Raw genomic sequence first — 16,269 nt, 5'->3', positions numbered from 1 at the left:
TTAAAGGGCTTTCAACCCTTGAGCATAGCTTCCCATGATGCGAAATGAAACTGGAATCTCAATCTACTTAATCACTTGGCATTTGGCTTTCACTTTGATGATATCCCACATGTGGAAAGATGCAGCATTTGTGGGACAAAGAGCTTGAACTTAAAATGCCACATTTTTCCTTCACGTTGCATTGCCTCTTCTGTTTCCCCTGTGTCTCTCTCAAAGGCTAAGCTGATCATCTAACGGTGTAGCTAATAAATATAGCAGGACTTGCTTTGAATTATCCACATCAGAAACTGACGACATCACTGGTATCATCCGAAATCTCAGTTCAGACAAGTAACCTAACTCTTCATTCAAACTTTCAAATGGCACAAGTCTTGCAGGCTGACTTGAATCCTTTCTTTTGTTGTTACCATGTCACTAGTGCTTTCTTTTAAAGCTGACCTGGAGATGTCTATTATCAGACAACAGGGTAAACTAAGTCTTCCCCATGAATTCCCTTTTCTGATGATGCAATCTCCCACCTCATGATGACATCTCCAGATCTTTCCATTGTTTCTCCACTTTAACTCTCAAAAGCTGTCTCATATCATGAAAAGATCCATATTGCTAGCATTCTTTGAGGTAAAAGAACATAAGGAGAGATTTTTAAATATTTTTCTCTCATAAACTGCATAACCCCTGGGATATTGCTGATTTTGAACCAGTACCGTCAAATATGGTATTTCTCAAGAAGAGTCAATAGCAAAAGCATTAAAGATTTCCTCTTTAAAGACAAGTAGTAGAGCTATCCAGCTATAAGCTGATAACTGCTTTAAAAAAATGGAATGAGATCTCCAGAGTACCTTCAGAGAGTCCAGAGTCACTTGCTCTCAGTTACACCTAGAAGCATCACTCATGTCTGTCCTTCCTTACTGTTCTGCACATAGCTAATCTGCTGTATCCACATTTTGGTTTTGAACTGTGCGAATTAGGTACAGTTTGGGAAAGGAGACTTCATGCTCTCCTGGCAACACCATTTCTTGTGCCAGCATAAACCAGTAAACTACTACTATAGGAATTATATAAACAAGGAGAACTTATTTATGACACGATTACTATAATGGTAGCACCTACTTCTGTTACAAGCCGTTTCCCTTTTTTATTCTATATGTGTCTTTATAAAAACCTGCAGAGACAAATGCAAATGCTCTAGCAGCCCCCTTACTAGGAGGGTTAGGCAGAAAGGCAGGGATGCCTCTGGGACCAAATGGAAGAGAGAAGGGCTTGTCTCATACCAAGGTGTGTTCTTTAGCATCAGTTCACTGCTAGCAGAAAAGCAGAAAAGCAAAAACCATGGAAACTAGTGTTCTTGTTAGACTGTATGAAGACAGGCTAAAGTCTGGTTAAAGAGGATTTTGCTCTTGATTACTCTTGTTGTATCTTTTGTTTTCTTAAAGCTTACCAAATCTAGTAGTTCATTGTCGAGACACAGCCCAGCACCAGTTCAGTCAAAGAGAGTTTTTCCACTAGCTTCAGCAGATAGAGCTAGACTCTGACTAAGCCATCAAAAAGACCACTACATGCCATTACAAGGGGGAAATTAGGAAATTATTGGGAATTATTATTAGGAATAATTATGAGGAAATGATGAGCTGCAGGATGTTCTGAAAACAAAGGTATATTCAAGGACATTCTTTCGAAAAAAAAAAGTCAGCGACTTCAACTGACTGACACCGTGTGTACCTGTACCTGTCCATCTATGCATCTGTATCTGTCTTGCCATTCACTGAGGTCACTTCCTTTTCTTGTATCCTGGATTTAAAGAAATGTGGGACCAAAGGTTTAGCTAGGATTTTAGCCTAAATGCTGTGTTGAGTGATAAAAGTCTTCAATCTTGTGCTATTATCAAGTAAGAGAAGCAGTATGGTCAGTAAAAATAAGGAACAAGAAAGTGTTGTATAAGAAATAAACCATATAGGAAAGAGAAAATATTTTATCTTTACATAGGAAAGAAATGCTCCTGGCCGTAAGGATGAAAACCAAAGAACAAGATGAAAAAAGGAACAGCATACTTTTGTGAAAACTGTTTTCCATCCACAAGCTTCTGCTTCAGAAGAACAGGTCTGATCTAGGACTTACTCAGCCAATTTGCACTAGATTAGACTTTTCACGGGGGCTAAGTATATAACGAAAAGTGGTACTGTCATTTGTTATCTGTATTCAAGGGGCCTCCCAAAAAGACCTAAATACTTGCTGTTGCTTTAGGTATTTCCTTTCAGACTGTACCAGCAACAGGTTATATGAGAACATCTTCACAGGACAACTTCTCTAAGCACTTCTTTTCTAAAGCCTCATCCCCCTTACTATTTTTGGATGCTCCAAATTCAAATATTGGATCAAGACAGATGTTTTCCAGGGGTTCCTAAGCCCTTTTTAAGCAACAGTGGAAATGAGTTAGACAGTGGAAATGAGGAAGAATGCATAGGGAAAAAAAAGGGAAGAAAAAAAGGCATAGTTCTACATGGAGTAACTGCTCCTGTGAACAGTAAATGATCCCAGAGAGAACGAGGGATTGTCACAGAGGCAGCAGGCTTGAGACTTAATTAAATACACAGCAGAACATCAAAAGCACAGCCAAGTAGCCTTTTAATTAAAAATTACTTGCACCTGCCTCTTTATTTTTATTTTTTTGGTGGGGACAGGACATATCTATTATATGGCCTGGCTGACTGATCTTTCTTGCCCTTATCTGGAAGGAAAGATACCTGTGTCAACTGAAAAACAATTATTTCTTAAGCATGGGCTAAAGATGAGAAGCATAAAATCTGGTTCCACTTGGCTTCCTAATAGTGTAATCCCTAGTGCCCTAGAACACTGCACTACTTCACTTGAGAATATGAGATATATTACTTCACTGCTATTCAATAAATCTGTTAGGCTGAGCTGTAAAAAAAAAAAAAAAAAAAAACTTTCTCCTTGTAGAGATGGTCAAAAGATGGTGAAGAGGTGGAGAAAATATTTTAAAAGTTATATCCTTTAGAAGAAATACTGTTGGCGTATTGGGGGATTATTTTAAAATAGTAATGCCTTCTTAAAGTATGTTGAGGTTAGGGAAAAAACAGCATTTCGCTTAACAAGATATTATTTTTAAAATACCACATGATTTAAGTTGAATAATAGGAATAAAGCATGAGGATAAACACTGTCCTTGGTTGTTTTTTGCTCTCACTTATGGATTGTATGTCATTTCAGAAGTTTTACAAAATTTGGTCATGTGACTGAGAACAAGTCATTATCATTATTAATTTTTTTATGACCCAGAGTAGAAACCATCTCACTCTCTGAAACTGTCCTAGTTTCACAGTGCCGGGAGTAATAATTGTGGTCTTTGTGCTTAAAAAGCAAAACAATAAGCAAAAAATCAGTATTATTGTAAGCAAAAAAATAGCATTGTTGTTAAGGGATATTCTGCCTTTAATGAAGTCAATGACAAAACTCTCTTTAACTTAAATTGATGACAGAGTAAAACATTGACAGAGGAAAATAATTCTTTGCACAGTCAAAATTCGAAACAGAGATTGCATTGTTACAACAGATTATCCAAATACTTAATGTATTGACAAATCACAATGAAAAAAAATTAATTAGTCTATCTGATATGAAAGCTATCCCATTCTTTATTATATTTCACTCTGATTTTTCATTTCAGATGAAACTGGACATTGAGCAAGTAAAGGTCATGCTTTGTCAATGCTTTGCAGATATCTCAGGTAGTGTCAAGAAGACTTGTACAAAGAATAACCACCAAATATGATTTTTGTTTTAGATTTTGTAGAAGGAACCTCAGTTTGGAGAAAGAAGGAAGAGATTTTTGCCCTTTCATCTTTGAAGACAGGACTCAGAAGGGAAAAAAAAAAAAAAGTTGGTTCCTGAAATAGCCTGAAAACAGAAGGAGAAAGCAAGATGCCTAGAAGTATGAGGTGAATATTTTGCTTAAGAGCATACTTGAAAAAAATAAATATATAGCTTGGAGATCAGGGCTTTTGGCCCTCCAAGATAGAGCTCCTTCTGGTTACCTTTTATGTTTCACTCCTTGTAGAATATAGCTTCACTGATAATATCCTTTCTGAAGTGATTATTCATCTGTTCAAACATGGAGACCTTTCCTTTACATTTTTTCTGGCTTAGCATTCAAGTTCAACTTTTGTGCTTTGACTTAAAGGTAAAGCCTTTACTACATTTGAATTTCTGAACTCTACAGTTTGGCTCCATTTATTAACCATTTCCATCAGTTTCTGAAAGCACGTCCTTAAAACTGAAAGCCTTAATAATACGTGTTTGCTTATTCTGGATTTAATTTGGCTATGGCAACTTTGCAATGTGCCAGGCAAAGAATAAGTACTTATGGGGCAGATTAATATCAGAAGAAGATATTCTGAGACCTCCAGGCCAAAGAGAAACATTTTCTAGCTTACCACGGCATCACTAAGATTTTTGAATAACACAAGGCTTCTTGAATTAGATATAGGGATACAATACCCACATTTTACCTACACAAAATATAGGTAAGACTAGGTACACACATTCACATGATTAGTAGAAAATTTGTCTATTAAATATAAACTTGCAAGCAAGTAGTTGGCAATTCTGCCCTGATATAGAAATACTAGATAACAAAATATGTCCCAAAGTGAATTTTAACATTATAAGTCTTTTGTTTCCTAATCTAAAAACAGTCTGGAGAATAACTAAAAGACAGGCTTGGGGACTGAAAGACCATAAACCATCTTGCAAAAAATCCTGAAATTGCCGAGTCAAGATGATCAAAAGCTAGGGTGTGCTCCAATATCACAAGACAAGGGATCAGCTTAGTAGGACTTGTAGTGTCTCTCTGCCTCTCTGCGTGCCAAAGGTAGCATGCAAAGGAAATGAAATGGGTTTCTTTTGGAGTCTTACAGACCCTGAAAAATGGCATCAACTTCAGCCTCCAAAGACTGAACCCTCATGGCTGCCGTGGATGTTTTGAAGAAGAGATCTCATTCGGCAATACAAACTACACACTTGAACATTAAAAAGATGCAAAAGAAGACACCTGGAATATTGTGTGCAGTTCTGGGGTCCCCAGTACAAGAGGGATGTGGAACTTCTAAAGAGAGTTCAGTATAGAGCGATGGAGATGATGAAGGGATGGAAGCATCTATTGTATGAAGAAAGACTGAGCAAACTGGACCGGCTTAGCCTGGAGAAGATAAGATTGAGAGGGGATTTTATCAGTATGTACAAAGACCTAAGGGAAGAATGTAAAAAGGATGGGGCTAAACTCTTCTCAGTGGTAGCCAGTGACAGGACCAAGGGTATTGGGCATAAATTAAAACACAGGAAGTTTCATCTCCATAGAGGAAGAACTTCTTTCCTGTGAGGGTGACAGAGCCCTGGAACAGGCTGCCCAGAGAAGTTGTGGAGTCTCTTTCTACGGAGATCTTCCAAACCCACCAGGGATGTGACCGCCCTGTGCCACGTGCTCTAGGTGTCCCTGCTTGAGCAGGGGGGTTGACTAGATGATCTCTAGAGGCCCCTTCCAACCTCATCCATTCTGTGATTCTGTGTCTGTGTCTGTGAAGACAATACAGTAAGAAAAGAGAAACATTCCTCTGAAGAGCAAGTTTCTCTTTTTAAATTTCTACTATTTAATTTTGTTTTACTTTAAAGCATATGAAAACATAGTTAATTAGCTTCTATGATTAATGAGATGCATCAATCATTATATCCTTCATCGTATCAAACCTTAGAACTCTGAAGGCAATGCCACAGCTCATGCTTCAAGGGTCCCAGGGTACAGTGCTGCTTGCTCTGAGTGGTACTCATTCCCTCAAGTGGTTTCTTGGGCCAGCAGAACTGGTCCCGCATATACTCAGCATGAAAACCAGCTGCACAATTAGGATCAAAGAGTTAAGAGAAAAAAATAAAAGGGGGGGGGCAATTTAAGCTTTAATTCAATTTCACCAAGAATAGGTACACTGCCACTACAAAATTTGAGAGCAAGTTTCATTTCACACGCTACTTTCTGTTAGGGCATAAAGCAAACATTTATTGTAGTAAATACAGCATGTTTGACTAAGTATAGAACACAGGAACCAGCATGTTGATTTCAATTTGTTCTGCATATCAGTGAAGGGTCTAATCCTTTCACAATACTATCTAACCACAATCATTTTTTCATTAATCACTACGTTTCAGTGGGGAACACTGAAGGGTGTTTTCTCAGATTATAATGAAGTGAAAGGCTAACGTCACGGTCTGTTTATCTTCATACTTAACGTAGTATCATTATTTTGTATTTTCTTCATTCATCTAGGACTTGCACCTTGACTTTTGTAAACAAAGGCAGTTCAGTTTTCACTGGTAAGGATATTGACTTAACAGAGTATAAAATAGGAATCTGGATACATTAGTGCGGCACATTTAGAGTCCAACTTACATTTCACCTGCAGTTTATATTCAGTGAACCAATTTTTCATCTGAGTAGTTACAGTAAAATATCAGGACACTTAAAGGCTAGACTTTATGTTGCTATAATGACTGAAGATATTTCTGAAAACAGAGAAGGAATTCCAGAAATTTGTGCATTTGCAGGAGGGGAAGAAGGAAAACTGGTTTGCAGTATTCCACCTAGAAGTTCCAGGTCTCCTTTATGCACTAAAACCAGTCTTCCTGTGGGTATGGATGAAAGAAGATTTTTGGAAAAACCACCTCTATCTTACATAGCCTTAATTGCAAAGGCAATTCTCTCCTCCCCTGCAAACAAACTGAATTTAGCTGCCATTTACAAATACATCGAAGATAATTTTCCTTTCTACAGGAGCAAAGGTCAAGGTTGGAGAAATAGCATAAGGCACAATCTTTCACTAAATGATTGTTTCATCAAAGTGGGAAGATGTGAGGATGGCAAAGGAAATTACTGGAGTATCCACCCATCAAACTTAACTGCCTTTGTGCACGGGGACTTCAGGCAACACAGAAAGTCACGAAAGAGAGGGCGTCAAAAGGAGCTGGAGACTTGCTTTGCTATGAATTATTTCATGCCTTGGAGACACTATCCTTCCTCCCCAGCACCAAACTGTCTGTATCAAGCGCATTATTTGTTGGATCCTTTGTGGAGAATGCTGTATGCTGACAGACTGCAGTTTGTGAATGAATACCAAAAGCGGAATGTAAATTATGATTTAATCATGGGGAAGTTTGCACCTCTACTACAGTCACATGAAGCACAGAGCATTCCTGTCGACTGGTTTTACAGATCTCCCGCTACTACAGCTATGCAGCAGAATATTTTTCTAAATATTCAGCAGGCATTCCCTAATTCACTTGCTTTCTCAGAAGCAGCAGCGAACCTAAACATTCAGATACATCTGTAAGTACTACAAAAGACATGCCCTGCACTTAAGTCCCATAACTTTACGAGAAGTTCTATTTAGGACTCTTGTCTAGATGCATTGTATTAATATATATTGTACCATTTTGTATGTATGCTTAAAGATAGCAAAAGACAGTACTTACTTACGTAAGCCAGTGATTAGCAATGATTATTACCTAAAAGTATTAGCTTTGAAATGATTTTAATAATTCTGCTTGTCAGCTGCAGCATGTAGATTATTTGGTATAAGAGTAAATCCATTATGACTGATTGCCCAATGAAATTCTTTTAAGTTGCCCTGTATTAATCAAATTGCTGTTCTATTAGATTCAAATTAATACACTTGTATATATATATATGTTTAACTATATACTAAAGCATGCACACCCAGATATTTACATTTATATTATATAGAGTAGGAAGTAGGTAGGAACATGTTTCCATTGCCAGCTGTGAATGTCTTTGAAATGTTACTGATCACCTACCAAATTATTAGAAATATTATGTGTTAGTCTGCTATTCATTCTATTTTTTAAGAAATAGTCACTTTTCAAGTAATGTAATCTATGCACGACACACTTCATTGTAAAAAAATGTAGTATTACTGTTAAGCTTATATCTATGCCTTAAGTTTTGAGTCATTTTTTTTTACATAGGTGTTTACACTGTCATAGAATATATGATGATATTAAGTGCTCATTTACATATATTTGTTAAATGTATATGTCTATCCAGGAACCCACTGTAAAAATCCTACTGTAAAAAGAAAATTAAATTGGGCTTTGTATTGTAATACTCAGAATAGTTTTATACTCAAGGCTGAGAAACACACTGAAAGAAATTAACCTCTGTTATATGGGAGTTCCCTATGTTGACTGAATGCTTAGGATTTCCTCTATAGCTATTTCCAGTTGCTTAACAATTTGCTGCACTTAGGTAAAGCATCTGCCTTCTGACGATTTTGTCTTTTTCCTTATTTATTTATTATTCTTAATTCCATCTAAAATCTTTCGGCATTTTGAGAAATACATGAGGTCGAGAGTGGAAATAAACATTCCCATGTCCACATATTATGGGAGCAGCACTCAAAGTTTAATTGCTGAAGGCTTTTTTTTATCAGGAAAGCAGAGCAAACATTCCCATAAGAACATCCATCTCATGCCAAATTATAAACACGGAGTGAAATTTATTTTGAAATATTTGCTCACCGAAAATGTGGATTCGAGAGGTAAAAGCTGCAAGGGTTCTGCTGTGCCTAATCCACAAAGAGTCCTGGTGTATGGACAAGCTTGGGACTTGGGCAAGGCCTGGGGAAGGCAGGAAGGTGGAATTTGGGGTCTGCGTGGGTGGTGAGAGCACTAAGGTGCTAACCAGGCTCGGGACAAGGAGCACAGACATGCTGGGTGAGAAGGCAGGAGCTATAAGAAGTCTGAGGAAAGCAAACTGCAAATGACAGGCAATTATAATCAGATTAGAAGGAAACCTAGGAATAAGGAGGGACAGGGACAGATTTGAGTTGTAGCAGGTGAAAAAAGTCTCTGACTGAAGTATGTACCAGAATGCCTGGGGTGAAATTTAATGCTCACACTCTTCAGTAGTCAGCAAATTAAAATTACACAGGACAACAAGTTACTACTGTTCTCACTTGCTCCATTAGCTCACTTGGCAAAACCCTGCAAAGTGCACCTGAGGATATTCCTAGAAGGATATACTGCCATTTAACTTTGTTTTCCATGCTAAAGAAAGGCAAGAGGAATAGAAGAAGCATAAAAAAAAAAAAAAAGCACTTGAGCTACTGTGACCTATTGCTTATAAGGACATTCTTTAAATCTGAACTTATCAATTGTAGTTTGGTGTGGAAAGAGAATTGCACTTTACGTGCTAGTCATGGTAGAAATGTGTCACATACCGAACCATACATACGCTTCCAACTCTATGTCCCAGTTTCATATGGAATGTGGTATCAGGAACTCACAAGCAAAAAAAAAAAAAAGACATTCTTCTTTTTAAATGCTCAGATTTTATTTGAAGACCGCTTTGAAATAATTTTCATATCACTAGTGGTACACATACCATAGTCTGGAAACTCCCAACTTAAATATTTCCAGACTGATTATGTGGCTGTCAATACACTTTCTTAAGCTTTCTTGAATGTGTTTTAACTTTTTGTATAACAACACCTGCATCCCCCAGTGAAGGAGGATTCTACTCATGCAGGCAGCAACCATTTTTTTTTCTTATCTTCAGAGTGTATCTGTGACTTATTTGCCATGTAGTTTAAAGTCTGCTATGAAGACAGAAGAAGGTAGAATATAATCACTGTTTTATAATCCTTCAAAATCATAATATCAATTATTTTCAATATGCTGAACATTTTTGCTGGGAGATGAACATGAAGCTTAGGCTCAGAAGAATTGAAGTCAAACGCACATGCTCATTTTGGACATCGCATTTGTGAAACCATTGTGTACCATTTCATATGCTTAAAGCTCAGCTCTTAATATCCTGTTTTTAGCTGAGCATTCAGAGTATTTTCAGTATGAATCAGAAGTGAATCAGTGACCAGTTTTGAAAAATTTCAGTAACTTGTCTAGCAATACTGCAGCAGTTGAAAGAGTGAAATACGTTTCCTCAAGGCAGGCTTTAATTGCTTCACAGAATCACAGAATCGCGGGATGGTTGAGGTTGGAAGGGATCTCTGGAGATCATCTAGTCCAAGTCCCCTGCTCAGGCAGGGTCACCTAGAGCACACGGCACAGGATTGTGTCCCAGTGGGTTTTGAGTATCTCCAGAGATGGAGGTTTCCAACCTCTCTGGGCAGCCTGCAACACTGACAACCTGTTTTCTTCCTTAATCTGCAACCCAGTTCACTATACACCTTTCAACTTCTGGTACAAAATCCAACATTTCTTCACTGCACATTTCTACTATTTGATCTGTGGAACACGTTTATTTTGCATATTAAATAACAGAAAATAATGATGCTTTCATATAATTAAAGGTAATATTAGAATGCCTTCAACTGAGGTAAGCACCAAGTAAGGAATGCACAATTTAGATAAAAAGTCATTTTTTCTGTACTTCTGGTACCTTAACATTGCAATCTTAATAATGTTTTTTTTATCACAGCTGAAGGGGTAGGGTTGGTATGTCATTTCATGACAGAAATGTCAAAGTAGTAATTTGCAAGCAACCAGAAGTGAAAATTTTAAGGAAATAGGAAACAATTGAAGTTAGGCATTTTATCTTAATTCCAAGACCCCAAATCCATATAACATATGAAACTACATAATTTCCTGATTTTGAAACATCATCCTACAATTAGCGAGCACATTAGATTTCCATACAGGAAATTGCCATTTAATGAGAAGGCAGAAAGGTTCCTGAAAAGTAAATGGGTGAATACGCTTGTTCAGGAATGTTGAGGCAGTACATGTGATGTAGGAGACCCTCTTAGTGAAAATAACAGGTTCAAATGCTGAACTTTGAAAAATGTGACATTAACACAATATCTCAAAATTGCATATTGACAACCATAATATTTTCCATCTGAAATGCATTATTGAGGTTGGTAAAAATATCAAGAAGACATAATCTCAGCATTTTGACCATTGTCATCTCGGTTGTGTGCATAAATGAGAGAGAGGTCATATTTTTACAGTGGATCTACTTTGGGAGTACACAGATGAAATGCCAGTGTATGACATAAACAGCTGCAATGGAGGTCACATACGCCCTCGTAAACAAATCGTGCCAATTGCTCTCTTCTCTTTTGCGCTAAAGAAAATGACTTGCGCCTAATGAAATCATGTTTGAAATTATACATTTGCTATAGCTTTCAGTAAACTGTGTCTTCATGAAAAGCAAAATGAAAATGGGATTTTTTTAACAACTTATTAAAAGTCAGTTACTCTTTTGCAGTAGCACTCTTTTGCAGTTCACCTTCACCAGTTTTTACAAATATTCATTTTAAAAGTTGAGTAAAATATTTAATCCCATAAAGTAGTATACAATTTGATTTCTGATACATTTGCTGCTCAGCACAACTGCTGACTCTGAGACACGACTTCTTTCATATTGAAAAAAACCCACCACTCAGGAGCACAAATGAAAGCTACGTAGAAAAAAAAAAAAAAAGAAAAAAGAAAGACACTAACTTGTTTACTGCCATTCAAACATATGTAATTTTTGTCCACTTAATATCAACCCAGGTCATGTGCTCCCTGCAGCAATGTACGGAAGAGAAAGCTTCCCTTGGAGAGCAGAGCACGAGTGCCTTTTCAGCTGCCTGAGACTTGGATATGCGGATCCAAGAGGATATGGCAGGTTTGGCCTGTAGTGACACCATGAGGGAAGAAAAAAGGAACATTCAAAGTGCCTGTAACAGTTAGAATTATCTAAAAAGGCAGCATGAAAATGAAAATGCTCCAACCATAAGCACAGAAAAACAGTACAGCCTCCCTAGAACACACAGCTACGGTTGGTTGATTTAAATGTGCCCTCCTGTACCCAAACTTTTAAATTTCCTTTGAAGTGTAATTTTATCCAGGACCTTCCCAGATTGGTATTATCTGGTCTGTGGGTGTCACAAGTACACAGTAGTTATAACATCCCTAATATATATCATATGCTGAGTTGTAAAATTTACTTATGAATTTAACATCTGAGCTAATGAGGGTTTAGGTATGGATCATGGGGACACGGGCAAGAACAAATTTTTGTATAATGCACCTATTTTGATCCCTTCTGCCAGCACAGACTACTGGCTGGGGGCATCCAAGCACAGGAGAAGTTCTCCAAAAGGGGCACCTCAGACATCTGAAAGCCACCCCGGTGCCTCATGTACCATGTTGTTCCAGTGTTACTTTGGCATAAAGTATGTGTCTGCAAGAAGAAGCCGGAGGCCAGGTTCTCCAGTGATCTTTAAGGCTGTTTTAGGCTGGGTTTAGAATGGATTTGGGTAGAAAGTTGAATACAAAACCCATGAATAGCTCCTCTACGTCTTACTTGTTCCTGGTACAATCAAGGATCTAGCCAGCTGTGTCAATTATTTCATCCTCTTTGCTCCTCTTCCAGTTTTTACTCTGTGCTTGTGTTCACTTTGCTGTCTTCCAGGGCTGTTCTAAATTTCTCACTGTGAATTTTCATGTGACTCTACCATGTTATCATTTAGATATGCCCCAGCCAACAATACCACAGAGAAACTTTAGATCTCAGTATTTCCAGTACCTCAGCGATAAGTCAAGGTTTCTTTAAACATACTAGTATAAGACTTTCAACAACTACAGTAAGATACAGTGTAGTTCCCAATAGCGTAGCAAGATAACATAGGATTTGACTCTGATCCTACCAACAACCATGGAAACAACAATGGACACATTTCATTGGAAGTAGGAGAGCATTAAACTGGTCAGGTGCAGACTTGTGGACTTTAATTCAATTTTCTTTTGTCTCTGATGGATTCCTCAGCACAGGAATACCTAACAGACTTTGGTCAATATGGTAGCTCAGCAAACAAAGTCTCCATTAAAAGACTTGCTCCTGGGAAGTCCTGTTAAATCTTTTCTTCTCCAGACAGGATAGTCAGCTCTTCAAAAAACATTTGCAACTTTCAAAAATTTCTGCATTATTTTTTTAACTGCTTTAACATTCATTTTAGTGTTGTGTTTTCTGCACATACCGCTTACCTACTCAGACCTTCGGAAGACACGGCCTGGCTCAGTTTACACTTGCAGAGCATTAGTCTGGTATCTGTAGGGCTGAGACTGAACAGGTGATCTGGCAAAAACAAGACAAAATGCCAGGCCTGCTATATTTCCAAAGGGCTCCCTCTCTACTAAGAAAGTAGTGTGAGCATCCTCATCACCAAGAAACACATGGGTTAGGCTTGAATTTGTGGTGAAAAATAGCCTCAGAACCTTGAACTGAAGCTGGAAATCATCAGCAAATAACTAAAACGACTTATTTTGGGGAGTTCTCATTCCACTCTGGAGGAGGGGACATTTGCTTTTCAAGTAATGAACTGCAACGCAACAGTTTACTAACTTTCATTTAGTAAGAAAAGGAGACAACTTTTCCTGTTGGGAAAGTACTTCCACGCTTTCATGCTATCAAATATGTAAAATTTGAAGACACAACACTTACAAAATCCATAATAATAATAAATCCATATTTTTTTAAGAGACTATATGTATCAACTAGGAGAGGTGGACTTGATTTGGAGCTTGGAGGAGAGAAGGGGAAGATGGCCACATGCCCCGTAGCAGAAGCTGCAGTTCTTGACTCTCTTGGAGTACTACAAAACTGAAGGTTGCTCGACAAGATTCTTGTCTCTCCCATAATGATTTATGCAAGTTCAGCTCTACCTGTGCAGCAGAACACAGCTCCTCTTTGAGAAGCTGCTTCAAAGACATGAGTATTTTGAACATAAGAAACATATGAATTGTGATAACAAGCAAATTTCATTCTAAGTAAACTGATTTATCAAGTAATTTAAGTAAGTAAGTGGCATGCTATGGTGGAGGCCAATTCCAAAGCAAGCCTTCATCAGAATGGAAATGATTAGAGCTAAAGCCCTTCTACCCCAAGCAATTTAAATACTCTGAACTTCTACTGTTGATGTTGACAGATACATGTTTTTCTCTAAACAAATCGGACTTAGCCATATGAGCAGATTAATAATACAATATGCAGTTCGTCTTATTAAACAACCATTTTAAAAATCAAAATATATAGCTGTAGTACTGTAGTGTCAAAAACTAATGACTTACAAAAAACCTGGACACCACTTCAAATAAAGCAATATCTCTACAGCATAGGATCAGTAGCTGAGATATACATGTCTACTTCAGGGAAAAAATGTATTATCCTTCTTTGTTCCTCTTTCCTAATAATTCTGAAGCCGTGAACCAGAATCCAGTCTATTCAAGGCTTTTGGAATTATTTACTAATTTTAATATACAAGCAACATTCTAGGCTCCTGGTATGACAGTAATACATGTAAATACATTAAAAGTATCTAAATAAGCAACTAAAGCAGCCATTAAATACAAATGGCATATATTTCTGTCTTCCTAGAATTGAGAAAAAAATCTCTCCCTATTTTCAACTTTCCAAGTCTCAGATCATAGTTATGGGAAAACAGTAAATAACATCATGAAAAACAAAAAAAAATGGCAAAGGAAAACTACTTGAGGTAGAGACTATTTTAAAAAGAGAGACTGCAGAAAGCATTTGAGAAAAGCATGCAGATACTTTGAAACAGATTTTAGCTGATAATAGCTTATAAAAAAATCTTGAAAGCATTTCTATGGAAAACATACACAAACCAAACTTGATGATGTAGCAGTATTTACAGCTTTAAGAAAGCAGCATTGCTCATCAACCAAACTATTAGTATATTTTTGATGCATTTTGAACAATTTAATATTAAGGTAGACAGATTTTCAATCTGAAACAGAAATGCTCCCAGACATTTGAAGTATATATAGATACATCTATATGCATGTGAGTGCGTGTATGTGTGCATCTGTGTATGTGTGTTTGTATCGACGAATGCTCAAATGCTCAAACTGTTGGCATTCTTAAATGGTTGATAATTTTGCAACAAGTTGAACAACTATCCATAAGAAGAACTGGTGATATAAAAAAACAAATCAATGATACTCCAGTATTAATAGCCACTGCGTCTGCTGCCTTCACTCTTCCTCATGTTCATGAAAAAGAAGCTAGATATGTGGAGATCATTATCCCATTATGTTAGTAGTACCACCTCCGAGCTGAGATTAAAAACTGTAATTCTGTTTAATCCCTGCAGCCTGTGACACAATCACAGAAAAAAGATAATGTGAACACAACCTGCAAAACAAAAGTAAAAATAATGTCATAAAGGATGCTCCATCAGTTAAAAACTCTCCATGCACATCTCACTGCGGCAGACTGAGAAATCATTGTATAAAACATCAAGCACGGAGTTCACAGAACAATTCTGAAATGCAATGCAACAAATTAAATGACACACAGTAAGAGTCATAATCAATCAGGACAAAAATTATGTCATGCTTGAAAGCCTTACTAGAATTCATGCAGCAATGCTTCAGTTCGTAGGTCTTTTGTTAATTGAGATACAACAATGCAAACCAAAATTTAGTAAGAAATGGCAGATGTGCTACTAGCTGGTAATTACTCTGCAAATCTGAATCAAATAATAGCTTTCTAACAATTAGAGTAATCATAGTAATTTTAAGGGTGGAGAGAACAAGAATGATACCAAGTTTGTGATATTATAAAAAACTGGGATTAATACTTGGATAATCTCCATCATTAATCAAGAAATCAATCCATCTTGAAAGTGGATTTCTTGAGAGCAGTTAATAACTGCCATCACACTTTCCTGAGCCTGCAATCCAAATATAGACAGAAGAATGACTGATATTAGTTGTCTGAAAGTGACAATTCCCTTCTGAATATCACCAGAACATGTGACCTGTATAGTATGAAGTTTCGAAGTTAAACGATCTTATAAGGAAATAATTCTGCAGCTAACTTGGTGACTACTGTTTATCAAAAGCATAAAGACTTTAGGTCAACCTGATGTATCTTAAAACTGAGAAAACAATACTATTTTTGGTGCACGTTTATTTAAATTCAAAACCATTTTTAAACACTTAACTGCATTCCTTCTATCTCCAGAAGACTTGAACCTTGGTTGAGATGAACATGCACAACTCAATGGATTATGAGATGTTCACTAGGCTGATACTTCTGCTGAAGCTGTTGCTCTTTGCAGTGCAAGAAGGCAATGACTGTATGCACATTTGGGGGTTCCTTTACACAAGCTACCACTAAACGTTTAAAATAATTAACAAGAGCGAAATGTA

Source organism: Tinamus guttatus, unplaced genomic scaffold (genome assembly GCF_059628265.1).
Source record: "Tinamus guttatus ecotype Peru unplaced genomic scaffold, ASM5962826v1 Tinamus_guttatus_pri_ptg000340l, whole genome shotgun sequence".
NCBI classification, from domain to species: Eukaryota; Metazoa; Chordata; class Aves; order Tinamiformes; family Tinamidae; genus Tinamus; species Tinamus guttatus.
This window is presented reverse-complemented; position numbering follows the sequence as displayed.